Here is a 23,731-nt window from a genome sequence, read left to right as displayed (position 1 = left end):
GTGCACCAGCTCACGTCTGTGAGAGTTCGTTCACTACTGTACTCTGGGTTTGAGACCGGCCTTCGCCTGGACGGAACTTCATAGTGCAGTAGGGCACAATTATCACTAATCAGAAGGAAAATGTTGAGATCCGATACTTCGAAAAATGAAGGTATCGGCAAATGAAAGGGAAAAACCTCCAAGAGCGCAAACGTGAAAGACTCCCTTGGCGTCGCAAATCTAATACCGCTGGGGTCGGAAAAGAACAAGAGTTGAGCAAGGGAGGTCAGACAATAAAGGTGAAAGCGAGGAACCTGACACAAGTAAGTGGAAGCAACGCCAGACTCAGCTGGGGTAACCATGGTCGCCAAACCACATTCTCATGTTGAGAGGCCCTGGTCGCTCTTTTAGTCACCTCCTCTTACGACAGATAGGGGATGCCGTTGACGTTATTCTATCGCACCCACGAAAGTACTAAAATGTGGTTTAGATGTGTGTTACGTAGCTTACGTTAAAACATTTTTATTATCTTAGTGCTCATTTTTGTCATTATAAATGCCCGTTTTAATTACTTTACTGCATATTTCCTAAATGTTAAGTGCTTTTTTGCCTGCCTATTTTAGAAAAACTAAACGTCTGAACTTCAGGCCTCTACTGTAGTTACACTTTCCAGGCTTTATACGGTATTAGATGGAATCAAAACATGCGTGGTAGCATTTCCTTACAAATCATATTGAGTGCAGTTGTAGCTCGGAGTTGTACTTTGAAGTCTATGCATCTGCGTACTCTTGAGATGAGCTTGCTATCCTACTGACAAAAGTAGATGTTAGCCTAACATAAGGATTAGACATCAATCTCACCCCCCCCTCATGGCACTACAGCCCTTGAAGGGCCTTGGCCTTCAAAGCGACCGCTGATCAGCCCGATGGCCTGCAGATTACGAGGTGTCGTGTGGTCAGCACGACGAATCCTCTCGGCCGTTATTCTTGGCTTTCTAGACCGGGAGACATCAATCTCAGCAAGTCCAAACTTGTGATAATTTATCGAGGAGCACAGGTACAATTCATAGGTCGATTAAGGGACTTGGAGATTGTACATTCTTTTTTGCCTATCTTGGGTCAACCCTCTGTGACACGGGAAGTTGTGAAGATGAGATAAGAAGACAGATCACGTTATGTGAATTTAGTGGAAACGTAATCCAGACATTCGCAGGAGATCGGGCATGCGCAAATAGAATATGGGAGCGGTCAGGTAGCGCTGTTATCGATGTGTAGTTTACAGTAGTTTGTTAGGATTGTTGTTGCTGTGCGGCGTTGAAGTGAAGAGTGTCGATTTCACCGCTCTAAAGCATGTTTTTAAAAGGTAATCAGCGTTCATTGATTAAAATCTAGGTTGCCTGTGGGAAAAACGGATCAGAATGTTATTGAAGATGACGTAAAGCCTGTGGCGAGAATGCATTACCTTATAGGAGGGTTGCATGATGGGTCAAGGCGTTTCGTGGTATTTGCAATCAGGGTACAACGGTGGCATTGAGAGGTCTTGGAACACTCTCTGTATTCACCGGACATGAGTCCGAAGTTGAAGTACCCCTCCGAGGCCGCCGATTTCCTAATGTAGCATCTGTACTCCGCGCTGTAGGGCGCTCCGTCGCTGTCATCAACAGAGAACGCCTTGCCAACGGTCTCCAACGGCCTCCCGACATTTGCACTTGACTACATTGAAAGAATATAATGCAATTGTACTTGTTAGTTCGTTAAATACTGCGTTCTGTCAATATTGCCCCTACTTTTTTTACAGGCATCGTAGAAGCTCAGCAAAATCTGTCAGAACAGGGCGATCAGTAACAGTACAAAGATCTGCCTGGTTGAAACACTCGTGTTTTTCGTCTTCTAATATGCTTAAAAAACATGGACTCTCAAGGCCAGAGAGTGTTGTGTATTGATGCATTCAAGCCTTGGTGCTGGCACAGAATGCTACGGATAATACGGACCGAAAAGGGAACGAATGCGTCCATTGTCAAATAACTTAATTTCCCCTACCGCCTTGCTTCCTCTGTGACCGAAAAATTCTCCAGTTCATTTGGCATATTGTGAAAAGAAATGTAGAAAACTTGGATAAATTGGGCATGGAAGGTATAGTTTTGACACACGCTATATAAGTGCATTGCACAGAGTACCGAAGTTGCGAACGTGTTATGCACACCCGTGCACGCTTGTACTATCTGATAACATCGTGGCTAGCGATCGTAACAACTGTTTCTCGCGTGCACGCAGAGTTATCAGTCAGCTTGACATAATTGTCTTAAAGCAGGGCCTCTCAAACGCCCAATATCTCACGCGTGCAAAGTGGGGCGCAGAGGGGCGCAGAGTACCTGTGCACAGTGCATCGGTCACTCTCAGCTCGCCTCGGACCAACGCCTCGTCTCTGGGCTACTCGGCTAAGCTCGGCTCAACTCGGCTCGGATGTGTAGCGCTACGGAGCAACTGAGGAAGAAGGAGACAGGCGGATCGAGCGGGACAGGCGTGGGGAAAGAGAGAGACAGCGCTATTGCTCCAAATCGAGGAGTGGGGGTCTGCATTCTGGTCAACCAAGCGAAGTCGTCTTTTGCACCGTGCACAGTGCATGCCTGCTGGAGAGGTAAACTGGTTATATTCTCGGCTTGGTCTACCCACCTGCTCACTGTTCTCCCACTCGGTCTCATGCTGTCTCTCTCTCTTTCCCCACGCCTGTCCCGCTCGATCCGCCTGTCTCCTTCTTCCTCAGTTGCTCCGTAGCGCTACACATCCGAGCCGAGTTGAGCCGAACTTAGCCGAGTAGCCCAGAGACGAGGCGTTGGTCCGAGCCGAGCTGAGAGGGACCGATGCACTGTGCACAGGTACTCTGCGCCCCCACTTTGCACGCGTTAGATTTTGGGCGTTTGAGAGGCCCTGCTTTAAGACAATCATGTCAAGCTGACTGACAATTCTGTGTGCACGAGAAACAGTTGTTACGATCGCTAGCCACGATGTTATCAGATAGTGCAAGCGTGCAGGAGTGTGCATAACACGTTCGTGACTTCGGTACTCTGTCCAATGCACTTATATAGCGTGTGTCAGAACTATACCGACAAAAAATAATTCAGGGATGCTTTTCGTGTTTTGCTAAGAACGATAGTGCAATCGCATTGGCGGAGGACATTTTAATTTTTGATAAGATGAGGTTATTTTGTTACTTTCGGGCACCCGATTGAAATTGACGAACTCGCCATATTTTCTGCGCCAGAGCTCAAACTGATATCGTGCTTCAAGGAAAAGAAAGGGAGGGAGGATAAGCGAGGTGTATGATGGAGACAGAGATAATGCTCCGCATGCACAAGTTTCCTCTTTCGAGTCTCACAAAATTGTTCTTGTCTCTTACAGACAATATCCACAGTTCTTTTATCAAACAGTCGTAACTGCACACACAGTACAAGAACACACTGTAATCACGACACACTTGTCACTCAAGGAATACACCAAATAGTTTCCCCTCTCGTCTGTTGGTGACAGAAACGTTCTTGATTACTTCACATGCTCGAAGAGACAACACTGGCACGCTACGATTGTGAATTCCTTCACTCACAACATTATAAATGGAATGAGATATTAAACGATGGAAACAATACGCTCAATGGTTCGATTAGAGAAAATTTATAATATGTTCTCTCCTACTTCGATGCACAGTTCACAACTTTTGGACTCTGTTCAGGATGTGTGGTGTGTCGCGACGACCTGGACAGCTGCCCGTATTCGAGATACAAGTTCATCTTCTCTTTCTGCGGGGCTGGGAACCAACTCGACTATGCAAAAGGAACGAGAACGAGAAAACTGTGCAATCACACCGAGCACTACGCTTAGGGTATAGCCACACAGAAAGCGTTTTGAAGCAGCAAGCATTAACAAGCGGTCTCGAGCAGTTGGACGCGTAGAATCAAGCCTGCGGTTGCGCATGACCAAACAGAGAGCAGAATTAGTGCCCAACGCCGCTTCAAGTCATATCAGTTCGTTTCTTGCTGCTCAGCTGTAAGCATGTTGTCCCGAGCTCACTATAACTTTTGGAACAGTCGAATTGATTTCGTCTGTTTTTAAACGGTCGGTACTGTAAAATGTTCTTTCTTTCGGTCTTTCTTTCTTAATCTGTTTACCCTCCAGGGTCAGCTTTTCCCTCGGACTCAGCGGGGAATCCCATCTTCACCACCTCAAGGGTAGTGTCCTGGAGCGGGAGACATTGGTTGTGGGGATTCAACTGGGGAGAATGACCAGTAAGTACCTCGCCCAGATGGCCTCACCTGCTATGCTGAACAGGGGTCTCGTGGAGGGATGGGAAGATTGGAATGGGTAGACAAGGAAGAGGGAAGGGGGCGGCCGTGACCTTAAGTTAGGTACCATTCCGGAATTTGCCTGGAGGAGAAGTGGAAAACCACGGAAAACCACTTCCAGTATGGCTGAGGCGGGAATCGAACCCACCTCTACTCAGTTGACCTCCTGAGGCTGTTTGGACCCCGTTCCAGTCCTCATACCACTTTTTCAAATTTCGTGGCAGTGCCAAGACTCGAACCGGAGCCTTCGCTGGTGGCAGCTAATCACGCTAACCACTACACCACAGAGGCAGACACTGTAGAATTTATCTCACAAATATTTTAAAGACAGGAGCGTTACCTGACTGAAGTTGTTAAATTTTGTCCGTTGTTCTGAATATCATTATGTATCCTTTACCTTTATATGAAAATATGTTTCTAAGCCTGCCTGGTGGCCATGATCGTTAAGGCGTTGAAGTCTACAAGGTCTCACACTCTGGTTATCCGGTTCAAGTCCAGTAGGTAGAAAAACATTTCACCATCAGAATGTTGGATGGCAGGGTGAGGGGAGTGGTGGTATACAATTGTTAATAACTAGATTGCGTGCCAAAAGCCTAGATTAAATTCCAAACATTTCCACAGTGCTCATATGGAGTGAGGGCATATGACGCTGTTGATGGTGATTCGTCCGTCGGATGGAGACGTTAAGCCTTGATCTTGAGCAAACTTCTTGGTGCTGCTCGACAGGAGTAGGCTATGTGCCGGCACAGGGTTTCACCCTCTCCCTACCTACGATCATATATCACGTCATGCATTTAATCTCATTAACTCCTCTGATGAGGATGACGTCAGAAAGGGCATCTGGTCATAAAAACTCACCACGACTCACCTCATACCCGACCCCGCAGAGAAGTGGGACATGGGTGGGATAAACAAACAAACATATGAAAATATGCTTCTTTCAGTTAATAAAAATGCAACAATTTCTGTAGTGACGTAATGTTATTTTCTTATAGATTTAGTTTCCTTTATTAATGGTTATGTTTAATTTTTTAGTTTAAACAAAGTTCCATGCATAAATGATTTAATAGGTACAGTATATACATTTTTCACCTTTATAAGAACTTCTGCTTCTTTACTGATCTTTTATGAGTATTTTCTTACTTAATTCGAAAATGTGCTTCTTCCAGTGAATAATGTACTATTTAAAATACAATAGAACTACTGTTGATATTTTAAATATCTCTATTAACAACAAGTCTCTACTCTACCGTGATACTTTTTCTGTAATTTAGTTCCATTCTCTGCAGCCTGGGTTTCAGTTTATGTAATAATTTATCAAATTTCTGCAACATTCGCAAGTATTCAACAACATCTTTCACCCTTGTTCTGTAATTCCTTATACAAATTATTCAACTCGCCGAGTTCTTCCCCTCGTAATTAATTTCATGAGTCCACTGTCTATGACTGTCAATCAGATCAATCCAATCTCGTAAATCATGATAGCACTGGTGGCATGTTGTCCGTACAACTGCTGTTGCAATCCTGCTTCCTGTCTGGTCAACGTACCAGCACAGCTCAACGTTGCTTTCCTGCTTGCTCTCGCTTTTTTACTTCTCCAAATTTAAACCTGCTTTCTGCGTGGCCTTAGAGGGCAAGTTTTGATACTAGTGCTTTAAGACAAGCTGGTAACCGTACGGGATGGCGTCGCTTAGCTCACAGGGTCACGCCGCTCAGCTATGAGTCCAACGACTTATGAGGTTATTGATTATACTACAAATTAACGAGATAGTTTACGCATATAAATCAGCATGTTAATTAAATGATAAGGGCGTCATTTACAGCAAGCCACTGCAAAGATTTAGGATTAGTATATCGCAATTAGAATGATTTCTTTTCCTTTAATATTCAGGTGATTAATGACATTCTAAACAAGGAATTTACTTTCTAGATTGCCATGTTGCATACACATGGTCGTACGATGTCTAATAACCCAATCCCCAAAAAGACCACGACTGGAAGTGGCGATATTTAACGAACAATTTCTATTAGGTCATAGAAAATGTTAACTCCACACTTATGCTCCGAAACAAGAGTTCAAAACAATTACAGCAGACCGCACATTAAGAAACAGAAATGTACAGAATGAGTGATAGAGATCTGAAATAGAGAGCTCTCGGGTGCGCATCTAAAGTCAGACAACTTTAGTAGTATAATGCAGGGATTCGGCGGCCTCCTACGCCGCCCGCGGCGCGGGAAATTTGAATTCTGGCGGGAAATTTAAATTTTGGCGGGAAATTTGAATTTTGGCGGGAGATTTGAATTTGTAAACAAAGCCACGTGCTTTTTGACAGCTGTCATCGACAACAACGCATCGCTAACCTCACTGCTGCCATCTTGACGGGCCTAAACCTCACTAGTGCCAACTTAACCTAACTAGCATGAGGTAAACAAAGCCACGTGTTTTCTGACAGCCACGTGCTTTTTGACAGACAACAACGCATCGCTAACCTCAGTACTGCCATCTTGACGGGCCTAAACCTCAGTAGTGCCAACTTAACCTCACTAGCATGAGGTAAACAAAGCCACGTGTTTTTTGACAGCCACGTGCTTTTTGACAGATTTGTAAACAAAGCCACGTGCTTTTTGACATACAACAACGCATCGCTAACCTCAGTACTGCCATCTTGACGGGCCTAAACCTTAGTGCTAACAACTTAACCTAACTAGCGCGTGGTAAACAAAGCCACGTGCTTTTTGACAGCCACGTGCAGCTGTCATCCGCCATCTTTAATCCAGAGAGCACAGTGCTGCCCTCTTTAGCTACTTACCTTTGACAGCTGTCATCCGCCATCTTTAATCTAGAGAGAACAATACTGCCCTCTATGTGGTGGCGGCAAATTCCACGTGCTCTTGTTTGGAAACAAAGCCACGTGCAGCTGTCATCCGCCATCTTTAATCACAGTGCTGCTCTCTTTAGCTACTTACCTTTGAAATGTGGTGGCGGATAATTTGAAAAATGCTTTTTGACAGCAGCCATCTTTGAGCACCGTGCTACCCTCTTTAGCTACTTACCTTTGAAATGTGGTGGCGGTAAATTCCACGTGCTTTACAAACCTATATGCTTTTCTGACAGCTGTCATCCGCCATCTTTAATCCAGAGAGAACAGTGCTGCAATCTTTGTGGTGGCGGCAAATTCCACGTGCTTTACAAACCTATATGCTTTTCTGACAGCTGTCATCCGCCATCTTTAATCCAGAGAGAACAGTGCTGCCCTCTATGTGGTGGCGGCAAATTCCACGTGCTTTACAAAGCCATGTGCTGTTTTTGACAGCTGTCATCCGCCATCTTAGAGCACCGTGCTGCGGGCAATTTCGTCAGTTGTCATTCACCATCTTTAAACACCGTGCTGCCCTCTTTATGGCTACTACCTTAAGCACGTAGTAGCGGGCAATTTGAAAAGTTCTGTTAGCTATCATCCGCCATCTTTGAGCACCGTGCTGCCATCTTTAGCTGAAATGTGGCGGCGGATAATTTGAAAAAATGCTTTTTGACAGCGGTTATCTTTGAGCACCGTGCTACCCTCTATGTAGTGGCGGCAAATTCTACATGCTTTACAAACCCACGCGCTTTTTTTGACAGCCATCTTTAAGCAACAGAGTACAGTGCTGCCCTCTTTGTTGTGGCAGCAAATTCCACATGCTCTTTTGACAGCTGTCACCCGCCATCTTTAACCAACAGAGCACTATGCTGCGGGCAATTTCGTTAACTGTCATCCGACATCTTTAATGAACAGAGCACCGTGCTGCCCTCATGAGGGGCAATTTCGTTAGCTGTCATCCGCCATCTTTTAATAAACAGAGCACCGTGCTGCTCTCTGTAGTAGCGGGTAATTTGAAAAGTTCTGTTAGCTGTCATCCGCCATCTTTGAGCACCGTGCTGCCCGGTGGCGGCAAATTCCACGTGCTACGCGCAGCTGTCATCCGCCATCTTACATCGCAAACCTCAGTGCTACACTCTTTAGATAATTTTAAAAAGAAAAATTCTACAGCAGCCATCTCTCGACGTTAATTGCACAAGATGGTGGCTATACATGACTCCTTAAAGGTGCTTATGCAAGATGATCGCTATACATAGACGCCCTTGGGATGCTTGCGCAAGATGGCGGTTATACAAGGCTCCTTATGAGGGATGCTTGCGCGAGATGGTGGTTGCTCTTATGAGGCGGCTTAAGGATCCATGGCTGGAGACGCCCTAAGGATGCTTGCGCAAGATGGCGGATGCAAGATGGCGGCTATACATAGTTCCTTATGAGACAGCCAGTACTCGATACAACATGTGATCAGAACATTGATTGATGTGTTCAGAACACAAAATAAGTAGAATCGAACACTGTACTCGATACAACATGTGATTAAGACATTGTGTGGTGTGTTCAGAACACTACATAAGTAGAATCGAACGCTGTATTAGGGGATACCTTTGTTTAGATTGAAACATAACAAGACTAGAATTGAACACTGCACATTGATTGATGTGTCCAGAACACAAAATAAGTAGAATCGAACACTGTACTCGATGTCGTTAACTTCAACATGTGATTAAAACATTGGCTGGTGTGTTCAGAACACTACATAAGTAGAATCGAACGCTGTACAACATGTTAGGGGATACCTTTGTTTAGATTGAAACATAACAAGACTAGAATTGAACACTGCACTCGATGTCGGAAGATCAGATTGAAACATAACAAGACTAGAATTGAACACTGCACATTGATTGATGTGTTCAGAACACAAAATAAGTAGAATCGAACACTGTACTCGATGTCGTTAACTTCAACATGTGATTAAAATATTGTCTGGTGTGTTCAGAACACTACGTAAGTAGAATCGAACGCTGTACAACATGTTAGGGGATACCTTTGTTTAGATTGAAACATAACAAGACTAGAATTGAACACTGCACTCGATACAACATGTAATCAGAACATTGATTGATGTGTTCAGATCACGAAACAAGTAGAACCGAACACTGTACAACATGTTAGGGGATACCTTTGTTTAGATTGAAACATAACAAGACTAGAATTGAACACTGCACTCGATACAACATGTAATCAGAACATTGATTGATGTGTTCAGATCACGAAACAAGTAGAACCGAACACTGTACAACATGTTAGGGGATACCTTTGTTTAGATTGAAACTAACAAGACTAGAATCGAACACTGAACTCGATGTCGTTACATGTGATCCGATACAACATGTTAGGGGATACCTTTATCCTAAGAACCGAACACTGTACAACATGTTAGGGGATACCTTTGTTTAGATTGAAACTAACAAGACTAGAATCGAACACTGCACTCGATGTCGTTACATGTGATCCGATACAACATGTTAGGGGATACCTTTGTTTAGATTGAAACATAGCAAGCCTAGAATCGAACATTGTTTGATGTGTTCAGTACAACTTCAATGATTAACACACACTGTGCACATATTGCATAGCTAAAAACACACTGTGCACATATCGCATACCTAACACTTCAAATGATTTGCTTAGTACGAAAATAAAAAAATTTATACCGCGTAGCTAACTCGTTCATCACACTGCTAAGACGCTTAGTAATTGTGAATACACTCATACGAAAATCAAGAAAGCACACTGCGTAGCCAACTCGCTCGGCTCACTCGCTTAGTAATTGCAACACTGATACACACACGGATAAGAATGTTCCGAGATACTTACATGTTTTTTAAGGGGGGTGAAAGATCATAAATTATATGTACACATGTTGTCTCCTCCAAGTTGTAAGATGAAATAGACGCAGTACTGCGAGTTTCCGCTCTAGCTGGCGAACGGAAGTAGCATGATATCTCAGCAAAAAATAATACGCTGAGCTTGCAAGTCAGACACAATGATGGATACCGCGATTTAAATCCTGGCAACTTATGCCGTCGGGAAGGGCATCCGGCGAGCATCTAGCTGTAAATCCCCGATTCTCGACAGATTCTTAATCCCAGTTCTTTGACGTCAGGAAGGGCAACCGGTCGAAAACAATAGTGTATGATGTAAGAGGCTAGATACTGCTAGTTTTGCGTCAGGAGGGGCAACTCAACAAATTCTTGCGATTTAAAATCTTAGTCAGGAAGGGCATCCCGCTGTAGTGATACAGCGATTTAAAATCTAAGAAGAGCATCTAGCTGTAAAACCCCCGATTCTCGACAGATTCTTAATCCGAGTTCTTTGACGTCAGGAAGGGCAACCGGTCGAAAACTATAGTGTATGATGTAAGAGGCTAGATACTGCCAGTTTTGCGTCAGGAAGGGCAACTCAACAAATTCTTGCGATTTAAAATCTTAGTCAGGAAGGGCATCCGGTAGTAAAACAATAGTTCGTGATACTGCGATTTAAAATCTAGCAGTAAAACCCCCGATTCTCGACAGATTCTTAATCCAAGTTCTTTGACGTCAGGAAGGGCAACTGGTTGAAAACAATTATCGAACACGCATCGCGAAGGCAAGAGTGTGCAGCGATATGCTTGTTTAGACTTGCAGATTACGAAAGAAACATAACAAGACTTGAGTCTTAAAACAAATTCTTGCGATTTAAAATCTTAGTCAGGAAAGGCATCCGGTAGTAAAACAATAGTTCGTGATACTGCGATTTAAAATCTAGCTGTAAAACCCCCGATTCTCGACAGATTCTAAATCCGAGTTCTTTGACGTCAGGAAGGGCAACCGGTCGAAAACAATTATCGAACACGCATCGCGAAGGCAAGAGTGTGCATCGATATGCTTGTTTAGACTTGCAGATTACGAAAGAAACATAACAAGACTTGAGTCTTAAAACAAATTCTTGCGATTTAAAATCTTAGTCAGGAAGGGCATCCGGTAGTAAAACAATAGTTCGTGATACTGCGATTTAAAATCTAGCAGTAAAACCCCCGATTCTCGACAGATTCTTAATCCGAGTTCTTTGACGTCAGGAAGGGCAACCGGTTGAAAACAATTATCGAACACGCATCGTAAAGGCAAGAGTGTGCAGCGATATGCTTGTTTAGACTTGCAGATTACGAAAGAAACATAACAAGACTTGAGTCTTAAAACAAATTCTTGCGATTTAAAATCTTAGTCAGGAAGGGCATCCAGCAGTAAAACAATAGTTCGTGATTTAAAATCTAAGAAGTGCATCTAGCTGTAAATCCCCCGATTCTCGACAGATTCTTAATCCGAGTTCTTTGACGTTAGGAAGGGCAACTGGTTGAAAACAATTATCGAACACGCATCGTGAAGGCAAGAGTGTGCAGCGATATGCTTGTTTAGACTTGCAGATTACGAAAGAAACATAACAAGACTTCAGTCTTAAAACAAATCCTTGCGATTTAAAATCTTAGTCAGGAAGGGCATCCGGTAGTAAAACAATAGTTCGTGATGCTGCGATTTAAAATCTAGCTGTAAATCCCCCGATTCTCGACAGATTCTTAATCCGAGTTCTTTGACGTTAGGAAGGGCAACTGGTTGAAAACAATTATCGAACACGCATCGTGAAGGCAAGAGTGTGCAGCGATATGCTTGTTTAGACTTGCAGATTACGAAAGAAACATAACAAGACTTGAGTCTTAAAACAAATTCTTGCGATTTAAAATCTTAGTCAGGAAGGGCATCCGGCAGTAAAACAATAGTTCGTGATACAGCGATTTAAAATCTAGCTGTAAAACCCCCGATTCTCGACAGATTCTTAATCCGAGTTGTCAGGAAGGGCAACTGGTCGAAAACAATAGCGTATGATGTAAAGCTTAGATACTGCCAATTTTGCATCAGGAAGGACAACTAGTCTTAAAACAAAACAGATTCTTAATCCGAGTTCTTTGGCGTCAGGAAGGGCAACCGGTTGAAAACTATAGTGTAAGAGGTTAGATACTGCTAGTTTTGTGTCAGGAAGGACAACTCAACAAATTCTTGCGATTTAAACACATTTTTATGGGTTTTATGGGTTTGTTCTACTGTCCTTGAAGTCGTATCAGCGCAGAGCGAGCAGCGGAATGCATGTGTTGGCTGAAATTGTACACGTATCTTCCGGCTGTAGTAGTAACCTTGGACGAAGACACGGTGTGCTGATAAGCGACTTGTAACTCACGAACGTCTTCTTAGCTGAGTAGCATTCAGCCCATGTAAGCTCAGTACGGAGAGGTTAAAACACAGTACCAATTAAGGTTGTAAAATATTCTGTTCTGTAAAACTGAAATAGTCCTCCTCTGTGGTGTAGTAGTTAGTGTGATTAGCTGCTACCCCGGAGGTCCGAGTTCGATTCTAGCCTACTCCTACCGAAGAAGCCTGCGCAAGGCTTATTGCCTCCATCCGACAAATGAATCACCCTCAACGTCTTGTACTCAAAAAATCATTTTCGAAGGAGTCTGCACAAGGTTTAACGCCCCCATCAACAGCCCTTACTTATTGCTAGCTTTTTTGCACACCCCGCCTCTTAGATCATACACCATAGTTTTACGACCGGTTGCCCTTCCTGACTAGGATTTTAAATCGATGTTCCGACATAGCCTATTCCTACTGAAGAAGCCAGCACAAGGCTTATTACCTCCATCCGACAAATGAATCACCATAAACGTCTTGTACTCAAAAATCATTTTCGAAGGAGCCTGCACAAGGTTTAACACCCCCTATCAACAGCCCTTACTTAATGCTGGCTTTTTGCACACCCCGCCTCACACCATAGTTTTATACGACCGGTTACCCTTCCTGACTAGGATTTTAAATCGATATCCCGACATAGCCTACTCCTACCGAAGAAGCCTGCACACAGCTTAACGCCTCCATCCGACAAATGAATCACACTCAACACTCTTCAATCATTCTCACTACTTCGGGGGATAGCGGGTTCGAACTGGAAGCCGTAAATGCTAGGCGAGGGACCTGCGCGATCGTCATTACATGATCTAGCCACCACATAGAGTGTAGCACTGAGGTTTGCGATGTAAGATGGCGGATGACAGCTGCGCGTAGCACGTGGAATTTGCCGCCACCGGGCAGCACGGTGCTCAAAGATGGCGGATGACAGCTAACGAAATTGCCCCGCATGAGGGCAGCACGGTGCTCTGTTCATTAAAGATGTCGGATGACAGCTAACAAAATTGCCCGCAGCATAGTGCTCTGTTGGTTAAAGATGGCGGGTGACAGCTGTCAAAAGAGCATGTGGCTTTGTAGAGCACGTGGAATTTGCTACCACAACAAAGAGGGCAGCACTGTACTCTGTTGCTTAAAGATGGCTGTCAAAAAAAGCGCGTGGGTTTGTAAAGCATGTAGAATTTGCCGCCACTACATAGAGGGTAGCACGGTGCTCAAAGATAACCGCTGTCAAAAAGCATTTTTTTCAAATTATCCGCCGCCACATTTCAACTAAAGATGGCAGCACGGTGCTCAAAGATGGCGGATGATAGCTAACAGAACTTTTCAAATTACCCGCTACTACATGCTTAAGGTAGTAGCCATAAAGAGGGCAGCACGGTGTTTAAAGATGGTGGATGATAACTGACGAAATTGCCCGCAGCACGGTGCTCTAAGATGGCGGATGACAGCTGTCAAAAAAGCACATGGCTTTGTAAAGCACGTGGAATTTGCCGACACCACATAGAGGACAGCACTGTTCTCTCTGGATTAAAGATGGCGGATGACAGCTGTCAGAAAAGCATATAGGTTTGTAAAGCACGTGGAATTTACCGCCACCACATTTCAAAGGTAAGTAGCTAAAGAGGGCAGCACGGTGCTCAAAGATGGCTGCTGTCAAAAAGCATTTTTCAAATTATCCGCCACCACATTTCAAAGGTAAGTAGCTAAAGAGAGCAGCACTGTGATTAAAGATGGCGGATGACAGCTGCACGTGGCTTTGTTTCCAAACAAGAGCACGTGGAATTTGCCGCCACCACATAGAGGGCAGTACTGTTCTCTCTAGATTAAAGATGGCGGATGACAGCTGTCAAAGGTAAGTAGCTAAAGAGGGCAGCACTGCGCTCTCTGGATTAAAGATGGCGGATGACAGCTGTCAAAAAGCACGTTGCTTTGTTTACCTCATGCTAGTTAGGTTAAGTTGGTACCACTAAGGTTTAGGCCCGTCAAGATGGCAGTACTGAGGTTAGCGATGCGTTGTTGTCTGTCAAAAAGCACGTGGCTTTGTTTACAAATCTGTCAAAAAGCACGTGGCTGTCAAAAAGCACGTGGCTTTGTTTACCTCACGCTAGTGAGGTTAAGTTGGCTCTACTGAGGTTTAGGCCCGTCAAGATGGCAGTACTGAGGTTAGCGATGCGTTGTTGTCTGTCAAAAAGCACGTGGCTGTCAAAAAACACGTGGCTTTGTTTACCTCATGCTAGTTAGGTTAAGTTGGCACTAGTGAGGTTTAGGCCCGTCAAGATGGCAGCAGTGAGGTTAGCGATGCGTTGTTGTCGATGACAGCTGTCAAAAAGCACGTGGCTTTGTTTACAAATTCAAATCTCCCGCCAAAATTCAAATTTCCCACCAAAAATTCAAATTTCCCGCCAAAATTCAAATTTCCCGCGCCGCGGGCGGCGGAGGAGGCCGCCGAATCCCTGCATTATACTACTAACTTTAATGATTATTCACTCGACAGCTGTACTGAACACCATCGCAGCGCACACTAGCGATGAACTTCTTCGTATTTTACAGCTGTAAACAAACAAACGCGCGTCTCAAATACCGCACAGTTGTGCCACCACTTTCTTGATTCTCATTGTTCGCATTTCTGGTGGAAATCAACGTAATAGCCAAAACCGCCCAGGGCAGCGTTGATGAATACAGCCTCTGTGGTGTAGTGGTTTTTGTGATTAGCTGCCACCCCCAGAGGTCCGAGTTTAATTCCCGACTATGTCACGAAATTTCAAAACTGATATGAGTAATGGAACGGGGTCCACTCAGCTTCTGGAGGTCAACTGAGTAGATGGGGTTTGATTCCCACCTCAGCCATCCTCGAAGTGTATTTCCATTGTTCCTAATTCTTCTCCAGGTCACTTCCTTCTCTCTTCGTAGCCTATCCTTTCAAATCTTCCTATCCTCCACAAGGGCCCTGTTCATCACAACAGGCGAGACCGCCTGGGAGAGGTACTGGTTCTCCTTCCCAGTTCTATCCTTGACCCAAAGTCTCACGCTCCTGGACACTGCCCTTGAGGTGATAGAGGTGGGATCCCACGCTGAGTCCGAGAGAAAAACCAACCCTGGAGTGTAAACGGCTAACAAATAAAGAAAGGAAAAGAAAAAAAAAATGTTCACGCATTAACTAACAACAGCATGCGTCCATTGTTGCTGGAAACGTACAGCGACACCAGCGCACGAGAATATTGTTTTCAAAAGTTATAAACAAAATGTTTATTGCCTTTCGGAGCTTTCCTACTCTGAAAACCCAACAGTTCTTCAGATATGTTTGGGGTGGATCCTTCCGTTGTTCATTTGCGGGTGCAAAGGAACAGAAAAATGGCGTGAAACGATACTTGAATTAACATACAGGAGTGATGCTTCCTTTATGATTGCAAGGGACCCACCATCCAGCCCCTAGAAGTATTCCTTTTAATCCGTTCACTCTCTAGGGTTGGTTTCTCCCTTGGACTTAGCGAGAGATTTCAACTGTACCGCCTCAAGAGCAATGTCCTGCACCCTGGGATATTTGGTTGGGGATACAATGGAGGGGCAGCAGGTAAGCTGAACAGGACCCTTGTGGGGGTGAGAAGATGGAAGGGTTAGGGAATGAAGAGGGAGAGAAGCGGTCGTGGCCTGAAGTTGGGTACGATCCAGGACTGGCACATGATTGGCACTCCGATGACCTCCCGAGGCTGAGTGGATCCGGTTCAAGTCCTCGTATCACATTTCAAATATCGTGGCAGAGCCGGGAATCGAACTCGGGTCTACGGGGGTGGTACAATTCTTCTTCCCTTTTCCTTTCTTCCTTAATCCGTTTACCCTTCAGGGTTGGTTCTTCCCTCGGACTCAGAGAGGGATCCCATCTCTTATCACCTTAAGAGCAATGTTTTGGACCTTAAGACATTTGGTTGGGGATAAAATTGGGGAGGAGAATGAGGACCTCGCCCAGGTGGCCTCATCTGCTATGCTGAACAGGGTCCTTTTGAGGGGATGGGAAGATCAGGTGGCATAGAAAGGAAGAGAGAAAGAAGTGGCCGTGGCCTTAAGTTAGGTCCATCCCGGCATACACCTGGAGGAGAAGTGGGAAACCACGGAAAACCACTTCGTGGATGGCTAAGGTGTCAATTAAAACACCTTCTACTCAGTTGACCCACTGCGGTTGAGCAGATCCTGTTTAGTCCTCGTACCAAATTAAAAACTTCGCGGCAGAGCCGTGAATCGAACCCAAGCCTCCGTGGATGGCAGCTTATCACACTACCAACTACACCACAGAGGGATATATATAATCCGAAATCCCAACCCTTCTTCAGTTATAATTGGTGTGAACGTTTCCATTGATGACTCATGGGTCAAAAAGCATAGAAAAATGACGTTAAACGTTACCTGAAGCGAAGAAAGCAGAGGTCCTTCTTTTATGCTTGCGAGGGACCCAAAAAAACCGACCCTAGAAATATTCTTACTTATATAAAAGAATTAAAATGGAGACTGTGCAATGCGAGAATTACGACCAACTACGGCTGTGATGTGGATAATTTTCCTATTTCTACTTGGTAAGCAACTGGCAGCAAGGTAAAAATAATCGATCGTGACAGGACTCGAACCTGCAATCTTCGGATCCGAAGTCCGACGCCTTATCCATTAGGCCACAAGGTCACTGCCTGCAACAACCGTAGTTTGGCCCCACACCTTGCAATACAATAATATTTCTCTTTTGAAATAATTCGCCGGCTGTGATGAAGACAAGCTTCCTATTGTCTCCGATAGAGCTCGTGTCGTGTTTACCACTGGGCTGCTGCGTTCAGTGAACGTAAGAAAGCCACACGCGGTTTGAAGTTGTTGCGCTAGAGTCACTTGAACCTTATTTTGTGTTACTTTGTCACATTTTAGCATGACTCCAAGCGATGCTAGAGGCCTGTTGACCGCTTCGCTTGCCATCAGTCAATTCAAACATCATTAATGATTTGCATTTAGGGCTGTCGCCCAGGTGAAGGATTTCTTTCCGCCCTTTCCGCGTCCAGGATAGGTGACGTAAAGAAATACCGACCAGTTCTCAGGGTTCTTTCTTGCTTTCTTTCTTTCTTAATCTGTTTACCTTCCAGGGTGGTTTTCCCCTCGGAGTCAGCGAGGGATCCCACCTCTACCGCCTCAAGGGCAGTGTCCTGGAGCGTGAGACATTGGGTCGGGGGAGACAACTGGGGAGGATGACCAGTAACTCACCCAGGCGGCCCCACCTGCTATTCTGAACGGGGGCCTTGTCGGGGGATGGGAAGATTGGAAGGGATAGACAAGGAAGAGGAAGGAAGCGGCCGTAGCCTTAAGTTAGGTACCATCCTGGCATTCGCCTGGAGGACAAGTGGGAAACCACGGGAAACCACTTCCAGGATGGCTGAGGTGGGAATCGAACCCACCTCTACTCGGTTGTCCTCCCCAGGCTGAGTGGATCCCGTGCCACTTTTCAAATTTTGTGGCAGAGCCCGGAATTAAACCCATGGCCTCCGGAGGTGGCAGCTAATCACACTAACCCCTACACCACAGAGGTGGACAAAATTGTGAAACTAAGTTTGGAAATTAATTCATCTTTGTTCTTCTGAAATGTACTAATCATCTAGGCTGCCACCTGGGCGGCTGCCCTAAATGCAGATCAGTATTGATTGATTGATTGAAGACAGGTTAGTACAACGCAACTTTCGAACCTCTTATTTTCTTTGATCATGTTGTTAGTCCGCCTGTCTGATCTCCTTAAAATGCTCGATTGAAAAGACAAAATATATTGATGAAATCAGCTGTTGACATTTTATCGTTTTCAAAATCTTCTAACATAATTTTACTATTTAATTCCGATTAATATTGCTTCGTATAATCTCAGTTGCTATTAAATCTCCAATATATCTGCTAATATTTCAAGTTTATCTCGTATAGAATGGCTTTTCTAGTTATTGATCGATTATGCTGCGATGTATTGAATGTCTGCTTTTATAGTCATGGCCTTGTCTTTGTAGATTTTCTATGCCGCTGCTAGTCAATTTACAAGTCTCGTATTTTAATATTTCACGCGTATTATTTAATCCTGGTATATAATCTTCTATAACATTCTTCTTGTTTAGACATTAGATATATCTTTCTCTTCTTGAATTCTTCTCTCGTTATTAATTTCGTATATGATTTATGCCTTTCTTGCTCCGAACACGTCCAATCCCTTGAGTTAGCTTTTCATTTGTATATTTAAACAGTGTCCGCCTCTGTGGTGTAGTGGTTAGTGTGATTAGCTGCCACCTCTGGAGGCCCGGGTTCGATTCCCGGCTCTGCCACGAAATTTGAAAAGTGGTACGAGGGCTGGAACGGGGTCCACTCAGCGTCGGGAGGTCAACTGAGTAGAAGTGGGTTCGATTCCCACCTCAGCCATCCTGGAAGTGGTTTTCCGTGGTTTTCCACTTCTCCTCCAGGCAAATGCCGGGATGGTACCTAACTTAAGGCCACGGCCGCACCCTTTCCTCTTCCTTGCCTGTCCCATCCCTCCACAAGGCCCCTGTTTAGCATAGCAGGTGAGGCCGCCTGGGCGAGGTACTGGTCATCCTCCCCAGTTGTCTCCCTGACCCAATGTCTCACGCTCCAGGACAATGCCCTTGAGGCGTTAGAGGTAGTTTTCTTCGCTGAGTCAGAGGAAAAATCCAACCCTGGAGGGTAAGCAGATTAAGAAGAATAATATAATATAATATTCTTGTTTAGACATTATATATATCTTTCTCTTCTTGATTTCTTCTCTCGTTATTTATTTCGTATATGATTTATGCCGCTTCTTGCTCCGAACACTTCCAATCCCTTGAGTTAGCTTTTCATTTGTGATATTTAAGCAATTCGAATATCTATTTTGTCTTGATCACTGCCATCACGTCCGACTCCATGCCTAAATGGTTAGCGTGCTGGCCTTTGGTCACAGGGGTTCCGGGTTCGATTCCCGGCAGGTCGGGAATTTTAAGCATCGTTGGTTAATTTCGCTGGCACGTAGGCTGGGTGAGTGTGTGTCGTCTTCATCATCATTTCATCCTCATCACGACGCGCATGTCGCCTACGGGTGTCAAGTCAAAAGACCTGCACCTGGCGAGCTGAACTTGTCCTCGGACACTCCCGGAACTAAAAGCCATACGCCATTTCATTTTTACTGCCATCACGATCTCATTCATTCCGACTTTGCGTTACTCTCAATTCCCTTGACATTTTATATAATTCATTAATTGTGTTTAACTTCATTACTAGTAATCAGTTTAATTTCTGGAATAGTGGAATGGCACATTACTTTAATTGTTTTCAAAAACCTACCAAATTTATCCTCGTCCTAAAACTGAATATTTGCTAAAAATTTTCCCTCACTCCAGTTTATTCGTCTCCTAATAGCATTGCAGGTCATCTCTCCACTGATAGCTCGGAACATACTGCGTAGTCGACCAGCTTGTCTCCCTACTCCCAAGTCTTCCCAGCCAAATGTTTGCAACATTAGTCCTTTGTCGGAATTCACCAAGAACAAACCGTGATGGTTTCCTTGGATTTTTTCGAGTTCTCTTATCAAGAAATCCTGGTGTGGGTCCTGTATTCATTGTGGTCTTATCAGAGACATATGTCACCCCCGGAGTCCCGGGTTCGATTCCCACCTCAGCTATTCTCGAAATGTTTTCCATGTTTTCCGACTTCTTCCCCAAGGCAAATGCTGACAAGGTACCTATCCTATGTCCCCGACCCCTTATTTCTCTCTTTCTTGTCTAACACGTCCAATCTTCCCATTCTCCGCAAGGTGGTGGTGGTTATTATTGTTTTAAGAGGAAAAACCACAAGGCAACTATACTCTATATAACACTAATCAGAAAGAAAAAAATGGAAGGTATCCGACACTTCGAAAAGTGAAAAATATCGTCAAAGAAAGGCTAGAGCCACGAAAGGCGTGAAAATGACTCCCTAGCCTCGAATGCTATAATACCGCCGGGATCGGAAAAGCACAAGAGTTGACCAAGATAGGTCGTACAGGATAGATGAAAGTGAGGAGCCTAGTACAAGTAAGTCGAAGCAATGTCAGGACTCAGCTAAGGGTCCTATGGTAACCAATCAAGTTGTGAGACCCTGTGACTCCCTTTTATTCCCTCTTTATCCCCTTTTACGACAAAGTGGGATACTGTGTGTGTGTGTTATTCTACCCCTCCTACTCACAGGGTGACCTCCGCAAGGCCCATATTCAGCATAGAAGGTGAGGCCGCCTGGGCGAGTTACTGGAGGTACTGGTCCTCCTTTCCAGTTATTTCCCCGACCAAATGTCTCACGTACCAGGACTATGCCCCTGAGACGGACGAGCGGAGGAGTGGGATCCCTTGTTGAGTCCGTGGGGGGTGGGGGTGGAGACCAATCCTGAAGGATAAACGGATTTATAAGGAAGAAGAAGACAGCTCTCGAAGAAATTAGGCATTTCTCGTAAACAAATATCAATACTGGAACACGCACAACCGAATTGATGTCCATACTAGAAAGCATTGTTTTGTAGCTGGTAAGCGAATGACAGTAAGGTAAAAATTTTCGACCGTGACAGGACTCGAACCTGCAATCTTCGGATCCGAAGTCCGACGCCTTATCCGTTAGGCCACACGGTCACACACCACAAATTTTGTAGTTTCCATAGACGAATAGTCCACTGCTGCAATATACAACTCGAATATTTTGAAATCACTCGAGTGCGCCTTCTGGTACTAAAAAGGGGAGATCATTCCACTAATGTTTCTCTAGGAGAATGTATGTCACTGTTTCTGCCTCTACTATTACCTGTTACACCTGCGATAAAATCGCTAATTTTCTACACAGTCTGATAATATAATCTCTCCATACTGTTTCCACATAGCAATTCTCCCAGGAGAATATTAATTTCTCAGCGCGAGAAATAATTCCCATGCTGAATGTTTGAATATTGGTATTTAACTTTCACTTTCACTTTAACACTTTAACATCCATTGTTGAAAACGTACACTGAGAGCAGCGCGCGAGAATATTGTTCTCTTCTCCTTCTACTTCTTAATCTGTTTTCCCTCCAGGGTCGGTTTTCCCCTCGGACTCAGCGAGGGATCCCACCTCTACCCCCTCAAGGGCAGTGTCCTGGAGCATCAGACTCTGGGTCGGCGGATACAACTGGGGAGGATGACCAGTACCTCGCCCAGGCGGTCTATTACCTGTTACATCTGGGATAAAATCGTTACTTTTCTACACAGTCTGATAATATAATCTCTCCATACTGTTTCCATATAGCAATTCTCCCAGGAGAATATTAATTTCTCAGCGCGAGAAATAATTCCCATGCTGAATGTTTGAATATTGGTATTCGAGGGTTGCTATGCTGAACAGGGGCCTTGTGGAGGGATGGGACAGGCAAGGAAGAGGAAAGGGAGCGGCCGTGGCCTTAAGTTAGGTACCATCCCGGCATTTGCCTGGAGGAGAAGTGGGAAACCACGGAAAACCACTTCCAGGATGGCTGAGGTGGAAATCGAACCCACCTCTACTCAGTTGACCTCCCGATGATGAGTTGACCCCGTTCCAGCCCTCGTACCACTTTTCAAATTTCGTGACAGAGCCGGGAATCGAACCCGGACCTCCGGGGATGGCAGCTAATCACGCTAACCACTACATTGTTTTCATGTACGCCTCTGTGGTGAAGTGGTTAGCATGTTTAGCTGCCACCCCCAAGGACCGGGTTCGTTTCCCCGGCTCTGCCACGAAATTTGAAAAGTGGTACGAGGGTTAGAACGTAGTCGACTCAGCCTCGGAATGTTAACTGTGTAGAGGGTTGTTCGATTCCCATCTCGGCTATCCTCGAAGTGGTTTTCCATGGTTTCCCCTGCCAAATGCCGGAATGGTACCTAACTTAAGGCCACGGCCGCTTCCTTACCTCTTACTTGTATATCCCTTCCAATCTCCCCATCCCCCCACAATGCTCCTGTTCAACGGATTAAGAAGAAGGCAGGAAAGAAAAGTGATGTATAAAATAACGTTATTACATTTCGGAGCTTTCCTACTCTGAAGACCCTATTGTTCTTCAGTTACAATTGGGGTGGACACTTCCGTTGCTTTTTCGCGATTGAAACGACATGGAAAAATGACGTGAAGTAGCGTGGAAGAGTGATGCTTCCTTTGTGCTTTTCAGGGACCCACCAGCCCACCCCTAGAAGTATTACATTTTGATTCGTTTACACCCAGGGTTGGTTTTCCCTCGGAAACAGCGAAGGATCCCACCTCTTCTGCCACAAGGGCAGTGTCTTGGAGCCTGAGACATTTGGTAATGGTTACTATTGTCCAGGAGGACCAGTACCTCGCCCAGTAGGCCGCACTTGCTATGCTGAACAGAGATCTTGTGTGGGGATGGGAAGATCGGAAGATAAGGAAGGGAAGGAGGCCATCCTGGCTTTAAGTTAGGTACCATCCTGGCATTTGCCTGGAGGAGAAGTTTGAAACCACGGAATACCACTTCGAGGAGGGCTGAGGTGGGAAGCGAACCAATCGCAAACCCCTATACTCACTTGACCTCCGCAGGCTTAGTGGAAGTGGACACCGTTCCAGACCTATCACCACTTTCCAAATTTCGTGGCAGAGCCGGGAATCGAACCGGGCCTCCGGGGGTGGCAGTTATCACACTAACCACTACACCACATAGGCATAGAGGAGTCTTGTTCTTCTCAAGGGAAGTGTCCTGGAGCTTCAGACTCTGGGCCGGGTTGATACAACTGGGGAGGATGACCAGTACCTCTCCCAGGCGGCCTCACCTGCTATGCTGAACAGGAGCCTTCTGGGGGAATGGGAAGTTTGGAAGGGATAGACAAGGAAGAGGGAAGGAAGCGGCCTTGGCCTTAAGTTAGGTACCATTCAGCATTTGCCTGGAGAAGAAGTGGGAAACCACGGAAAACCAGGATGGCTGAGGAGGGAATCAAAACCCTCTCTACTCAGTTGACCTCCCGAGGCTGAGTGGACTCCGTTCCAGCTCTCGTAGGACTTTTCAAATTTCGTGGCAGAGCCGGGAATCGAATCCGGTCCTCCGGGGGCCGCAGCTAATCACACTAACCACTACACTACAGAGGTGGACTATGGCATTTCTCCCAGGAGAATATTAATTTTTGTAACGCTACTCTTTTGTCGGAAATCACACAGAACAAATCGAGCTGCTTTTCTTTGGATTTCTTTCCAGTTCTTGAATCAAGTAATCCTTGTGAGGGTCCCATACACTGGAACCACACTTTAGTTGGGGTCTTACC

General features: G+C 45.0%; 2 non-coding genes across 2 annotated transcripts; both read right to left on the bottom strand.

Moving 5' to 3' along the window:
- Positions 1-17,041: 17,041 nt before the first annotated feature.
- TRNAR-UCG (transfer RNA arginine (anticodon UCG)) lies at positions 17,042-17,114 on the bottom strand. The gene has a single exon. It is a non-coding gene; the product is annotated as a tRNA-Arg (tRNA).
- A 3,904-nt stretch (positions 17,115-21,018) lies between these two features.
- TRNAR-UCG (transfer RNA arginine (anticodon UCU)) lies at positions 21,019-21,091 on the bottom strand. The gene has a single exon. It is a non-coding gene; the product is annotated as a tRNA-Arg (tRNA).
- Positions 21,092-23,731: the final 2,640 nt, after the last annotated feature.

This window comes from Anabrus simplex, chromosome 9, assembly GCF_040414725.1.
Source record: "Anabrus simplex isolate iqAnaSimp1 chromosome 9, ASM4041472v1, whole genome shotgun sequence".
Classification (NCBI taxonomy): domain Eukaryota; kingdom Metazoa; phylum Arthropoda; class Insecta; order Orthoptera; family Tettigoniidae; genus Anabrus; species Anabrus simplex.
Note: the sequence above shows the minus strand (reverse complement) of the source record. Positions and strands in the feature narration are given on the sequence as shown.